General features: G+C 46.7%; 1 protein-coding gene across 1 annotated transcript in view; it reads left to right on the forward strand.

Moving 5' to 3' along the window:
• Positions 1-3,305: 3,305 nt before the first annotated feature.
• LOC147708272 (uncharacterized) overlaps positions 3,306-15,164 on the forward strand; it is a 413,470-nt gene continuing 401,611 nt past the window's right edge. Inside the window, exon 1 of the mRNA XM_086925333.1 lies at positions 3,306-3,430. The gene's annotated coding sequence lies outside the window, so the exon portion shown is untranslated. The remainder of the gene's footprint in view (positions 3,431-15,164) is intronic.

The raw sequence follows: 15,164 nt of genomic DNA on the forward strand, positions 1-15,164 counted from the left end.
GCCGCTCGGGGTGTGACAGTAGGGAACAGGATCACAATGTTGTCCGAGTCAGAGGGGACCGTGCTGTCGTCCGAGTCAGTCGGTATCTTCCCCGAATCTTCTCTGAAAATGCCCACCATCGCCACGGCACCCGACTGATCCTTCCTCTGTTGCTCCCGTGATGGGCCAAGTTTCCCTATGCTCCTCCTTGCATTTGGGGAGTCCTCTCTTTCTCGACCCGAGTCTCTCCCCGAGCCACCGGTAGCTATATCCTGAGTAGCGTCCTGACCCCCTTCGATGCCCTTCACCTCCAGCCATTCCTCAACATCGGATGGGCTCTCGAAGAAATGTTTTCCTGCCGTAGATGATCTTCAGTCTGGCTGGGAAAAGTAGCGCATATTTCAAATTGGCTCTATGTAGCTTCTTCTTTACCTCCACATATGAGGAGCGCTGTTTCTGGACCGTATTGGTATAGTCTGGGTAGAGGGACACCCTTCGGTTTTCATATTGGATAAGGGACTTTTCACGGGCTTTCTGCAGCAAAACATCCCTATCTCGGTAGTTAAGTAATTGTGCTATCAGAGGGCGGCCTGATATGGGCCTACCAGTCGGGATCCTGTGTGCCCGTTCTACACAAGTGCGGCGATAGACCCTCCATAGTAGCATTATCTCGGAACCACTGCTCCATGAAATCCTCTGCATGGTCCCCCTCACAGCGTTCCGGAAGGCCTATGACGCAGACGTTGTTGTGGCGATTCCGACCTTTCCGCGTCCTCCACGTGGTCCATGAGGGAGGCAACCTTCTGCTGTAGTTGCTGAATAGAGGTGGATTGGTCTGCCACAGTCGGCGTGAGTTCGGGAAGGGCAAGTCCCCGGTCTTTTACCTTGTCTGCCAATTTGCCATGGTCTGCCTTTAACAGTGATAGATTTGTGGTTAGGGCCCCCAGCTGATGTTCCATTGCTGACCTGGAGTCCATAATTTCTTTCAGGATTAAGTCCAGTTTGTTCTCCTGCTGATCGCCTGCGTGATCCGACCCAGAAGCGCTCGGTGGAATCCTCCCTTCTCCAGTGCTCTCCGTGGTACGCGTGAGCTCTTGACCTCCGAGCCCCTCCGCCACCTTTGCCCCCTTTTGCACCATGATGTTCCTGAAGTACGCCGAAGCCATACTTTGTAAGATAGGAGCCTTCTGAAGAGAGCGAGCCCCCCCTCCATGGCGGTGTATGTCAGCGGTCTCTTCCGACCTCACCAGTTCCTCCGTGAGTGTCCACTCGTCCCGGTCAATTCGCCCCTCCCTCGGGCTCCACACCGGGTCCCCAGGGCCAATATTCACAAAGGCGGAGGTCGCAAGGTACCAGGGCCTCTAGGGTCCTGTCGGGCGCCAGTGAACTCCTGCTCCCCGCCCACGGCGTCACCCAGGCCAGCAATCCCGCACTCTCAGCGGGCTTCGCATCACAGGTCGCCTCCCCTGCAGCCAAGAAGAAAATGAGGCAGCTCCACATGTCTCCCCTCACCGGCAGTCTCACCTCCGCGGGCGGCCAGTGTCTCAGCAGCCCGGCTGTTCCATCCCTCCGATGGTGTCCGGGCCGTAACTTTATGTGGCGGGAGGGGGTTGGAATTCCCAAGATCAGTTATTTCCCCATGTCGCTCTCTCTTCTGCGTTACATCACCAGTGCTGTCCCATTCGGTTGCCTGGGCGCTCCGTGGGTTCCTCTCTTCGGTCACCCGCCCCTGCTTCTTCGCGGGCAATGTGTCAGTCCTCCACCTCTACCGGACCTCCGCAAACACGGGTCAACCCAGTCCCGTGGCAGGCCCCAGCAGACTCTAAGAGCTTGGGTCGGCACTCACCGCCACCCTGTGGGGTCCGGGTCTCCTCCCCCTCGAGATCTTGCGGTGTCACAGGGAGGCACCTCTCAGCCGCCTCCGGTCGTGTCACACAGCGTTCCGAGTGATCCGGAGCGCCGGACCAATCACTTCCGGTCCCGCTCACCCCAGTGGCTCCGGGCTCGCTCCAACTGCAGCTCCCGGCTTCTTCCCGTATGCGTGGCAGTAGGCCCAATCCTCTTCCGACTCACATTATGGAACAAAATCTGTACACCGATGGGTCACCGTGTTGCCGCAGGGTTCCGGCGTCGATCCACCACCTTCCGCTGTGGACAGGGTTCCAGCAGCTGCTTTTTTTCAGGATTTGCTGCCAGGTGGACCTGGAGCACTAGCAGCAGCCGACCACATTCGTGGCTGGCTAGACACGCCCCCGTGTTGGGCAGGATAGTTAATAATAGACTGACTGCTTCCAAGGCTACTTAAAAATGATTTATAATCTGATGCTAGCAATGTTCCATTCAAGGAAATTGCTACCTTTGTGGCTGAAATGCACGATCTCCCTTTCAAGCGATAGTGTTTCCTTCTCACGTAAGGAAGCTCATTTAACGTCTTCCCCTGCACTCTGTATATTGGACTCTGATACTTAATATGGATTGTTGGTAAGGATAATCTCTATTTTTATATCTCTGTCCCACTTTCAAAAAGGCCCAAGTTCTTGGAGTGGTTCATAGCCCTTTACAATTCCCCCTCCTGCTTGCCTTACAGTCATGAATAAAGATAGTAACCTACTGCATAACGTCTGATTTCTCATCCTCCTTTTTGTGGCCGCTTCCACAAGGACAATTGGGCCTGAGGCGCTCTGATATCATAAAGCTAAAGCAAGATGTTGTCTGATGTGAGGGCCACTCTGTTGCCTAACAAGCAGCAGGATACATTTATCTTGGTAATGAAATGAGTAGCAGGGTAGACAGGATGCCCAAATGAAGACTACAATTGTAAGATTAAAGAAATTAGGGCATTTATTGATACTTCTAAATTTGTATGAATGTAATTTTGAAGTCTCAACTTCCCTATTGCTGAACTGGTAGGAATTGCCTAAAATGATGATGGTGAACATGCTATTCATAGCTTTTATTATTCCCATTAACTATAGGATAGCACTTCCTCACTCAGTTTATCAGCGGGCTTAATTGCTACTGGTGTACCATATCCTAAAACAAATGAAATGAGATGGGTACGCTGCCACTTGGCTGGCAAAAGATCTCTTTATCTATGTCCTAATGTACATGCTACAGTTGTTTAGAGAGTGTTCACAAATGAGGCATGGGATTCAGAGAATTGTGGGAGGTTAAAAACACAAATTGAGATTTGATTTTCTAAAGTGAGGTTGATTTTCAAAATAATACAGACTCCATAGAATTGATCTGTTTACCCTTTATAAAAATCAAGATTCTTTTGTACTAGTTATAGTAAGTGTGCTAACAGTGGACTTTTCCATCTGCAGATTATACTGAATGACCAGCAGTTGCAGTGTTTCACAATTGAATTTCTCTGCTTTGCCGAGACTGAAGAAAATCTAAAAAAAAAAGCAGTCTTCTGGCATACAGCCTCATTTCACCAGTTTATATGGTAAGTCAATCTCACAATCATTCCTTTAGGCATTAAAAAGACTTTCTCAGCGTCTGAATGTCCTCACTACCTTCCAGTGGAGGCCTGTGCTTGAATATAATTTCTGTCAAGATGGAAGTAATATGGATCACATTGTGTTGGTCATGAAAGTTAATAAAAGACTGACTGCTTCCAAGGCTACTTAAACATGATTTAGATCCTGATGCTAGCAATGTTCCATTCAAGGAAATTGCTGCCTTTGCGGCTGAAATGCACTGTCTCACTTTAAAACGATAGTATTATATTCTCACGGAAGGAAGCTCATTTAACGTCTTCCCCTGCACTCTGTATGTTGGACTCTGATACTTAAGATGGATTGTTGGTAAGGACAATCTCTATTTTTGTACCTCCGTCCCACTTTCAAAAAGGCCCCAGTGCTTGGAGTGGTTCAGAGTCCTTTACCATTCCCCCTCCTGCTTGCCTTGCAGCCATGAATACAGATAGTAGGCTACTGCATAACTTCTGATATCTCATCCTCCTTTTTGTGGTCCGCTTCCACAAGCACGATTGGACCTGAGGCGCTCTGACATCATAAAGCTAAAGCAAGATGTTGTCTGACGTGAGGGCCACTCTGTTGTCTAACAAGCAGCAAAATACATTTATCTTGGTAATCAAATGAGTAGCAGGGTAGACAGGATGCCCAAATGAAGACTAAGATGTTAAGATTAAAGAAATTAGGGCCTTTTTTGAGACTTCTAAATTTGTATGAACGTAATTCTGAGCATAAGATTCTAAACTTCACTATTGCGAACTGGTTGGAATTTCCTAAAATGATGAAGGTGAACATGCTATTCATAGCTTTTATTATTCCCATTAACTGTAGCATAGCCCTTATCCAGTATTATAGGTATCTTTCATAGATTCACATGCCTGAATCATTCCCCGACATCGGGGTGGGAGTCCCCGGTACATAAAAAAGTAATGCCATAAAGACATATACATAGTAATAGGCCAGAGGCCTCTCATTAGTAACATATCCATGTCCTTTTGTAAAAAGGACCAAACTTTGGCTAAGAGCCAATCAGATATCACCACCCTCTAGAACCTTCCTGGAAGGAGCCCTTGTCCCTCAGATTTTCTACTGCACGTTGTGCTAAGGGAGTCTCCTCTGAGCTCTGCTCAGTTTTTCTGGTATTCCTTAACTTTTTCAATATTTTTCTCTCAAATTGTTCTCTGTGAGGAATTCTTCAGTTGAACATGGCTGACACTCCTAAAAAGGGCTATTTAGATCCTGTGCCTCTTGTGGAAAAAATAGGCTTCATGTTGATGACAGACATGAAGACTGCCTTTGCTGTCTCTACCCTGACCACTCTGCGAAGGATTGCAAGGTCTGCCGCACTTTTTCGACAAAAAATCTGAAGGACCGAGAGGGACGCCTGCTGCTCTGGCTCCAGAGACTTAAGGACAAGTTCCGGGTTGTCTCTTCAGGCGAGAGTGAGTGTTCCATCAAAAGTACTCATTCCTCTCCCAAACGGCCTAGAACATCATCCCCAGGACCATCTTTGGAGCCACCTCAAAAGAAGACGCCCAAGTCTTCAGAGGTTCGTTCAAAGGCCATGACTGAGAAGGTTTGTCTTCAGGATACTACCTTCAAAAAGCCTATTATGACATCTTCAGTGGTGGCTGTAACAACGTCGACGACAACAATCTCCACATCAGTGGCATCGCCATTTTCCTTAACGTCGATGACTACTTCAGCCTCGTCGTCGACGGGTAGGTCCATTTCATCTGTAATAATAATTAAAAAATCGACGACGAAGCCCCTGTCGACGAGCTCTTCCTCGTCGACGAAACAAAAATCATCGTCGACGACTAAAGCCCCATCGACGTCTATGAAACCTTCTTCATCGTCGACTAAATCCTCGTCGACGTCAGTGAAGCCTCCGTCGACAGTTCCATCGTCGAGGAAGCCGTCGACGAGACTATCGACACCAGCGTCGACGAGAACGAAGCAGTCGACAAGACCATCGACGACATCTCCAGCGTCGCCGCTGCCGTCGACGAACAAAACACCGTCGGCGACGCTGCCGTCGACAGTTCCATCGTCGACGAAGACGCTGCCGTCGATGCCTGCTATAACCGTCTTCGTTCCCCCGTCGACGACCATACAGTCGACGGGCTCGCCGACGAGAGGATCACCTTCATTGAAGTACTCGTACACACACTTCAGGATAACTAAGCGTACTTTGACACCAGAATAGACGTCACCAAGTAGAGTCCAGCCACTGCGGCCGGCTCATTTGTTGGACACGGAGGATTCTGAGGATGGCTCACTGTTTCAGACCGCTACCAACCCATCAGAACTTAACATTAAAATCCATGAAAGTTCTGAGTGTGAAGACCTGGATCAGGAAGGAATGGATTTCCAGGAGGAATATCACTCTACTCCTCCTCCACCTTCACAACCTATGGTGTGTCTTCCAGCATCCATAGTGACGGATTTACAATTTCTCATTGTGGATTATAAGCAGCGGTTTCCTTCCAATCCGTCTCCTCCAGTAGGGCCGCAACCGCCACTTGTGGCACCTACCCCTCCACCTCGCCCTAGCCCGCCTCCGCTGGTCATTCAACCGGACATTGCTTATTTGCCTCCTTTACCGTCTTCTGATGAAGAAGAGGAAGGAGGAGCACAAGACGAGGACGAACAGCAAGAAGAAGGAGAACTGCAGGAAGACGAATGGAATGAATACGTTATTCCAGATCCGGCTTCCCCAGACCAAGCGCAGGCAGACTCGCCTCCGGAAGACATTGGAGTGTTCCATAACATCTTGGAAAGGGCTGCTTCAAGATTCATGATCCAAATGACCACGCAACCTCAGGATTGCTTCTTGTATGACTTTAAGGAGCCATTTCAAAAGGCTGTGAGATCCATTCCCATTATTGAGTATATTTGGGATCAGGGAGTGAAAATAATGAAGAATCCTTCATCTTTGCCTCCAGTCCTACCCAGGCTCGACAAAAAGTATAAGGCTCCTGACACAGCTCCTGCATGCCTTACAAGTTACACAAAACCAGACTCTGTCATTACCCAGGCTGCGCAGCGTAAATCTAATAATCCATCGGCGGCGTTGACTGCGCCACCAGATAAGGAGGGTCGTAAACTGGATAATATTGGCAAAAGGTTTTCATCCATGTCGGCCCTCACTGTATGTAAATAATAATTGAGGACCCAGTCGCTTTTTGGTTCTGCCACTTTTTTATTTTGAGCAGATTTTTTGTACAGTACCGTATTTAATCAGTGGGTGTTGTAGTTTGTTTTTGTAGAAAATACAAGTTTCATCACTTGTGTGGATTGTTCAGTTTGTCTGGGGATTTACAATGTCATACACAAGTGAGTATATCCTATGTACAGTGCTTACATTAAACGATGTGAACAAACACTTATGTTACAAATATACAAAAAAAACATTTACAATAAACAATTTTACACAATATACATATCCGTGAGGAAAGAGTGAACTGTACCCTACTAACTGATTTCAACACTAGACCATTTTTATAACCATTTTTTGTGTTTTAGGTCTGGTAGCGCAAACGTGAAATTTTATGACTGTTGAGTATTTGTCATAATTTGCAATCTATTGTTCAAACCAACTTTGCGCTAATAAAAGTTCATTTATTCTGGTGAACCAAAGAACGCCGATGCGTTTCCAAGCCTGTGTATTTAATCGTCAGGCTCTTCTTCAGGGCGTGAGTTAGGTGGGTACCTGTGTGAAAACAACATGGAATGTTTGAGAATGGGGCCTCTCTCTAACATTGAGTCAATACTCTTCAAATAGTTACACATAATTTTACCTTTCTGCAGAGAATAGTTCTTCTGTCTGTCTGTAATAGCGCTTCTGACTATTAAGCCGTTCTGCAGAGGTAAAGGGCACATTGTATATATGTTCAATTTATTTGAACAATTGGTCTCTTTTCGTTTTTACTAAAATCGGTGAAATGTCAGGACATCATTTTACCTATTTACTCTGTGAGAGCGGGTCTTCAATTGGAATTCTATTTTTCTATTTTCGGTTTTCTTTAACCACGCTTCATTAGATGCACGAAGGCGGCTGGGTCTGTATCGGTGACAAAGGTTTAGGCTAGAGTTAGTTTACAGTCATGGAGCCTTACTGGGAGTTGTTTTCTATGTTTAGCCATTGCTTACTTCGGATTTCAGCCCGCAGGCTGGCCGCTACTCGTGCACTGTTGGCGGCGTCTTAGTTATCTCTTTTTTCAAATTTCTCGCATGTAGCTGAAAAAACGAAGGGATCGTTTTAATTATGAGTGCTGCCTTATTGCTCATGTACTCCCCTTGGTAGTTGTCTTACCTGAGGGGTTGTTCAAGGTTTCCGAGGTCTTCCAGCCGGCTTCTGTGTTGAACGGGTAGTTGCACAGTGCGGGTCACATGACTGGTTGGTTTTATTCTTGTCACGTGTTACAGGGTTTGTGGGAGATGTAGTCCTGACCTATTTAGTTGCTAGTGTTTTCTACAGAGGACGCGTTGATATCATTAAGCTTATAGCTGTTCATTCAGTCCTGTATCCACGCAGTTAAACCTCATGATTAAATACGATTCTCTCCTGAGTAACAGCGTTTCCACATTGCCTCCTCTTAATGGAGCTTTTATTCCGGAGAGAACCGACCACCTTAGATCTTTCTCTGTATGGTTTTCATCAATAAAGTGTTGAACCATGGGTGCAGTTGTTATTTTTTGTTTGATCCTAGAGCGATGTTGTGCCAATCTTTGTGTAATTTGCAGATTCGTTTTCCCTATGTAAATTTTATTACATGGGCACAGTATTACGTAGACAATATTTTTGCTTTTGCAGTTGGTGAACTCTTTATGACTCCATTTTATGTTATTGTGCTCAAACATAGTCCCTTCTATGGTACTTGCACATGCTATACATGTGCCACACTTATGGTGTCCTTGCACTGGGCTTAAGTTCCATCAGGCGCGGAGGTCATTTTTTGCTTTTGATATGCCTAGATCTGCTCGTATTAATTGTTGACCTAAATTTCTGTTTTTTTTTAGCGCAAACATTGGTTTCGCAAATGGAGCTTCAAGGTTTGACAACAGATGCCAGTTCTTCAAAATTATCGATTTATATAGATTTGTGAGTGGGCCGAACGTTGTGACACATACCAACTGTTCTAGTGTTTTTTTTACTTTATTGGTCAACAGCTCTTCCCTTGGTGTAAACCATGCACGTTTTGTTGCGTGCTTCAACATCTTTTTGGGGTAGCCTCGTTTAACTAATTGTTCGCAGAAGATTTCTGCATGTGTCAGATAATCTTCTTTTCTGGAACAATTTCTTCGAATTCTTAGCAGTTGGCTGTACGGTAGGTTCTCTTTTAAACTTTTTGGGTGAAAGCTCAGGTAGTGGAGAATGGTGTTCTTATCTGTTTGTTTTCGGTGTAGTGTAGTGATTAATACTTTATTTTGGTGAAAAACCTCAACGTCTAGGAACGTTAAGCGCGAATCGCTGTGTGTCATACTGAATTTGATATCCGGATGCCTGCTGTTAAGCCATTCATGGAACTGGGCTAGTTGTTCCGAGGTCCCATTCCAATGGCACCAGATATCATCTATATAGCGATACCACTTTTGAATGTTATCGCTATATGGATTGTTTTGATAGACAAATCTTTCTTCGTACAGGGCCATGAAGAGCACTGCCATCTCTGGGGCATAAGGACACCCCATGGCAGTGCCCTTCACCTGCACGTAGAAATTGTCCATAAATCGGAAATATTTTGTTTTAAGGCCATGGTGGCCAATTCAATTATGAATTTTGTGGGAACTCTCTGTGGTTTTGGCCTGGTCTCTAGGAAGAACTCAATCGCCTCAAGTCCTTCATCTTGAGGGATCTGGGTGTACAATGAATTTACATCAAACGCAACCAACAGTTCTTTATTTTCATCAAATGGAAGATTCTCTACTTTTCTAATGAAGTCAGCTGTGTCTTTGATATAGGATTTTACATCACTCAAGAAGGGTTTTAAAAAAAGTCTACATATTTTGCTATTGGTTCTAAAACCAAGTCTTCCGGGTGGCTCATGTAGATTTTTGTGCACTTTGCCTCCTTCACCGTCTATTGATGTAGAAGAGGAAGGAGGAGCACAAGATGAGGACGAACAGCAAGAAGAAGGAGAACTGCAGGAAGACGAATGGAATGAATACGTTATTCCAGATCCGGCTTCCCCAGACCAAGCACAGGCAGACTCGCCTCCGGAAGACATTGGAGTGTTCCATAACATCTTGGAAAGGGCTGCTTCAAGATTCATGATCCAAATGACCACGCAACCTCAGGATTGCTTCTTGTATGACTTTAAAGAGCCATTTCAAAAGGCTGTGAGATCCATTCCCATTATTGAGTATATTTGGGATCAGGGAGTGAAAATAATGAAGAATCCTTCATCTTTGCCTCCAGTCCTACCCAGGCTCAACAAAAAGTATAAGTCTCCTGACACAGCTCCTGCATGCCTTACAAGTTACACAAAACCAGACTCTGTCATTACCCAGGCTGCGCAGCGTAAATCTAATAATCCATCGGCGGCGTTGACTGTGCCACCAGATAAGGAGGGTCGTAAACTGGATAATATTGGCAAAAGGTTTTCATCCATGTCGGCCCTCACTGTATGAGCGGCTAACTCCTTAGCCCTGTTAGGGCACGATAACCGCCAAATGTGGGCGGATATTGCTCCATATTTGGGTATTATCCCAGAAGACCAAAAATAGGAAGCAAAAAAGATTCTCCTTGAGGGCGAACGTTCAGCCTCGGAAATGATCGACGTGGCGATGGATATCACCTCCACAGGATTCAGACAATTGGCAGGGACTGCGGTCCTAAGGCGCCAAGGATGGTTTAAGGCCACATCTTTCTGACCGGAAGTGCAGGCCAATATATTGGACATACCGTTTGATGGCCACCTACTGTTTGGGAAAGACATAGACAAGATGCTGCAAGGTATCAAAAAGGATACTGATACTGCGATAGCCCTAGGTACTCTCCAGTTCAGAAATACTTCCTTTCAGGGCTCCAGAGGAAGAGGACAACCTTCAAGAGGTAGCTATCAGGGGTAAAAATCATCGTACAGCTCAAACCAGCAGTACAAACCCCAGTACCAACAAAGGCAGCAGCAACAAAATCAGTCATCATACAACAATCTTCCTTTCGTGGACGAGGAGGGAAGAAAGACACAGTCAGAAGGCAATGACCTGTTTCTACCGCAGGCCTCCATTTCTTCTCCACCTTACGCAGTTGGAAGAAAAATCTCATCTTTCCTCCACAATTGGCAGCAAATTACAACGGATCGCTGGGTCCTTCAGCTAGTCCAGTTCGGACATTCATTGGAGTTTGTGGAAACTCCTCCTTCGAATCCTCCACGTCCAATGAACCACAAGAATCTACATCTCCTACAAAAAGAAATCTCTATAATGCTCCACAAAAGAGCTATAGAAAAAGTACCTCGGGATCAGAAAGGCGAAGGATTCTATTCCCGATTCTTCCTAATACGGAAAAAGTAGAAAAAATGGAGACCTATATTGGACTTACGAGACCTCAACGGATACCTCAAGAAACAGTTGTTCCGTATGGTGTCCATCCAGGAGGTGCTGCAGCTCCTAGATTCAAAAGACTTCATGGTGCTTTAGACCTACAAGACGCCCATTTCCATATACCGATCCACAAGAACCACAGACAATTCCTCAGGTTTGCGGTGGCGGGCAGACACTACCAATTCTGGGTGTTGCCCTTCGGACTGAAATCGGCTCCTCGCATTTTTACAAAATGCCTGTCTCCGGTGGCAGCATATCTTCGCCAACACCATCACCAAGTCTTCCCATACTTGGATGACTGGCTCGTCAAGGCACCTACTTTCGCAGGCGTGAGGAGGTCCTCAGACGCCTGTCTGCAACTCTTCGAAAACCTGGGACTCCCTCTCAACCAAGAAAAGTCTGTACTTCAGCCTTCCCAACGCCTCACTTTCTTGGGGGCAGTCCTGGATACGGATCAGGAAAAAGCCTTTCATTCACAGGAACGTCAGCTCAAACTCAGGTCTCTGGCAGCCCGGATTCAGGCCAAGAAGACCATCACGGTGCGCCTGTACAAGTCATTGTTGTGGATGATGTCTTCCAACATCCTGCTGATCCCACACTGCCGTCTTCGTATGTGGCCGCTGCAGGAGGCACTATCCACTCAGTGGATCCAGTGTATAGGATCCTTCGACGATCTAATCTGGATCACTCCATCCATGGTGCAGGCCCTAGACTGGTGGCTTCAACCTCAAAATCTGGACCAGGGCCTTCCATTCCTACTACCAATCTCACCACATGTGATCACCACATATGCTTCATTGGAGGGATGGGGTGCGTTTCTGCAAGAACTCCAGATCAACAGGCTATGGTCTCGGACAGAAAAACAGCTGCATATCAACCTTCTCGAATTGAAGACAGTCTACCTGGCACTAAGAGCATTCCTGCCCCGGATCAAGGATACCCCAGTGCTTGTGAGAACGGACACCACCACCACAATGCACTATCTGAACTAACAAGGGGGAACTCGATCTCTGACGCTAGAATCTCAACGTATTTAGAAGTGGCTACTTCAAAACAACATTACTTTATGGGCAGAGTATGTCCCAGGGGCAGACAATACCCTGGTGGACTCTCTAAGCAGGCAGCGCTCCATCTGCCACGAGTGGGAGCTGGATCGACATCTTCTAAACACCGTATTCCCCCGTTGGGGCAAGCCTCACCTGGATCTATTTGCGACACAACTCAACGCAAAATGCCAATGCTACGCAAGCTGGCATCCCCAGAAGGGGTCTCTTGGGAATGCATTTTCCTTCGCATGGTGCAACGTCTTTGCTTACGCATTTCCTCCATTTCCCCTGATTCCCAGGGTTCTCAGGAAAATGAAGGCGGAGCATTGCACCCTAATCCTTATAGCCCCGGCGTGGCCACCCCAACACTGGTTTACGGAACTTCACCTCCGTTCGCTGGAACCGCCAATTCCATTCAGGCCGAGCCCGACTCTCCTGACAATGAACCACGGGCAAGTCCAACATCCGGATTCACAATCTCTCAAATTATCGGGTTGGCTCCTGAGTACAGAGCGTTCCAGAACGTAGACATTCCTCAGAAATACAGGGTAGTCTTGGCCCGGGCCGACAGTACCAACAAGATTTTTTCCCTGAAGTGGAAAAGATTCTGTATATGGTGTAAGACAAACAGGATACACCCATTTGAGTCTTCGCTGGCACAGATTCTACCTTATCTGCTTCATTTGGCTAACTCGGGGTTGGCCCACGCCTCAATAAAAGTTCACCTGGCGGCTATATCTTGGTGTAAGGCTTGACAGAGGGGGGGGGGGGGGAACGTATGATTGGTAGGACCAAGGAGGTATAGGGAAAACGGAGACGTCTGGTGCAGGTAAATGAGGTTTATTTAAGCATGGCCAAGGTCCAATAAACAACACAACTCTCGTTGGTCCAAGAACAGGGACAGTCTTATCCGGCTGACTTCTTTGCAAGACTCCCGGGGTTGGGTTCCTCAGAAGGTCCTCGGATGTGTGGGGTTCCTTGCGGAGCCACACTTCTCCAGTTGAAGTGTGGCTGGGCGAAGCGTGGAAACGTTGGCCTCCCGGCACTGACCTCCTGGCTAGTTTGACTCCTGTCTCCGAGGACGGCAATCCTGCTCCGGCATCTTCCTCCCTGTACACGGACTCCTGGGGCACTTCCTCCTCTCCGGCCGCGTTCGCGCCATTCGTCTCCCGGCCTCCCACTATCAGCGTCGAGGTCGTGTCCGATTGGCCAGATGGTGGTGACGTCAGAGAGGCAGCTCCGCCCTCCTGGGAAACCCAAGCTGCCTTAAAGGGAACACGGTCGTCCTGTAAGCGTCGAGGCGGAAAGGAAGAGGGACAGTAATCAGCATCGGACTCGTGGCAGGCAGGGACCCCCTGACACACGGTATAGGCGTTCTTCGTCTGGTGCTTCTCTCTGGTCCACTAGACTGATCAAGCAGTTTCTGAAAGGATTGTTCAGGACATTCCCTCCAGTGAGAGTTTCGCCACCTACCTGGCAGCTCAACATCGTACTGGCTCAGTTAATGAAACATCCCTTTGAGCCAATACACAAAGCCAACATCAAATATCTATCATGGAAATCAGATCTCTTACTAGCACTCACATTAGCAAGGAGAGTGAGTGAGCTCCAAGCCTCCTCCATTCAAGACCTTTTCTTACAGATCAAACAGGACAGAGTTATCTTAAGAACTAATCCTAAATTCATACCAAAGGTTCCATCCAACTTTCACCTGAATGAACCTATAGTTCTGCGGTCCTTCTTCCCGAATCCAAGCACCGCAGCAGAAAAGTCTCTCCATTCCTTAGACCTAAAGAGATGTCTGAAGTTCTACATCCTTAGAACAGAACAATTTTGAAAATCCAAACAACTATTTATTGCCTTTAGCAGGCCCAGGAAAGGTCTTCCATTAACAAAGCAGTCCATCTCAAGGTGGATCTCGGCAGCCATTACTTTCTGCCGCCAGCAGGCAGGACATCCTCTGCATTCTAAAGTCCGGGCCCACTCCACTAGAACGGTCTCCACCTCTATGGCGCTCTTCGCTGGAGTACCCACTAGAGCGGTCTCCACCTCTATGGCGCTCTTCGCTGGAGTACCCATCATCGACATATGCAGAGCGGCGACATGGAAGACACCTCATACATTCACCAAGCACTACTTCTTGGATTCAGAACTGATGAAGGATGCGGCGGTGGGTCAAGCGGTACTCCGCCATCTATTTCACTAGAAGTGAGCCTTTTTCCTTTCATCCCTCCATCCTATTACCTTCTTGCACATTTCTCTATGTTTAGAGTATCGTATTACTTGCTGTATTTCACGATGGATATTCTATAATCAAGTGATTTTACATGTTGTTCTATACGAAATGTGCTGGTTATTGCTTGCTACTATGATTCAGGCATGTGAATCTATGAAAGATACCTATAATACTGGATAAGAAATGCGTTACTTACCTGTAACTGCAGTTATCCAGTATTGGTAACTTTCATAGATTCACATGCAACCCACCCGCCTCCCCTGGAAGGGTTCACCTTGGTTCTCTCAGTAGGTACTACTTAGCACTGTGCTTATGAAATCTGAGGGACTAGGGCTCCTTGCAGGAAGATTCTAGAGGGTGGTGATATCTGATTGGCTCTTGGCCAAAGTTTGGTCTTTTTTACAAAAGGACATGGATATGTTACTAATGAGAGGCCTCTGGCCTATTACTATGTATATGTCTATATGACATTACGCTTTTTATGTACCGGGGACTCCCACCCCGACGACGGGGAATGATTCAGGCATCTGAATCTATGAAAGATACCAATACTGGATAACTGCAGTTACAGGTAAGTAACGCACTTCTTCCTTGCTCAGTTTATCAGCTGACTTAATTGCTACTGGTGTACCATATCCTAAAACAAATGAAGTGAGATGGGTACACTGCCACTTGGCTGGCAATAGATCTCTTTAGCTATGTCCTAATGTACATGCTACAGTTGTTTTGAGAGTGTTAGCAAATGAGGCATGGGATTCAGAGAAATGTGAGAGGTTAAAAACACAAATTCAGATTTAATTTTCTAAAGTGAGGTTGATTTTCAAAATAATACAGACTCCATAGAATACATCTGTTTACCCTTTATAAAAA

The sequence above is a fragment of the Lissotriton vulgaris genome, chromosome 6 (assembly GCF_964263255.1).
Source record: "Lissotriton vulgaris chromosome 6, aLisVul1.2, whole genome shotgun sequence".
NCBI classification, from domain to species: Eukaryota; Metazoa; Chordata; class Amphibia; order Caudata; family Salamandridae; genus Lissotriton; species Lissotriton vulgaris.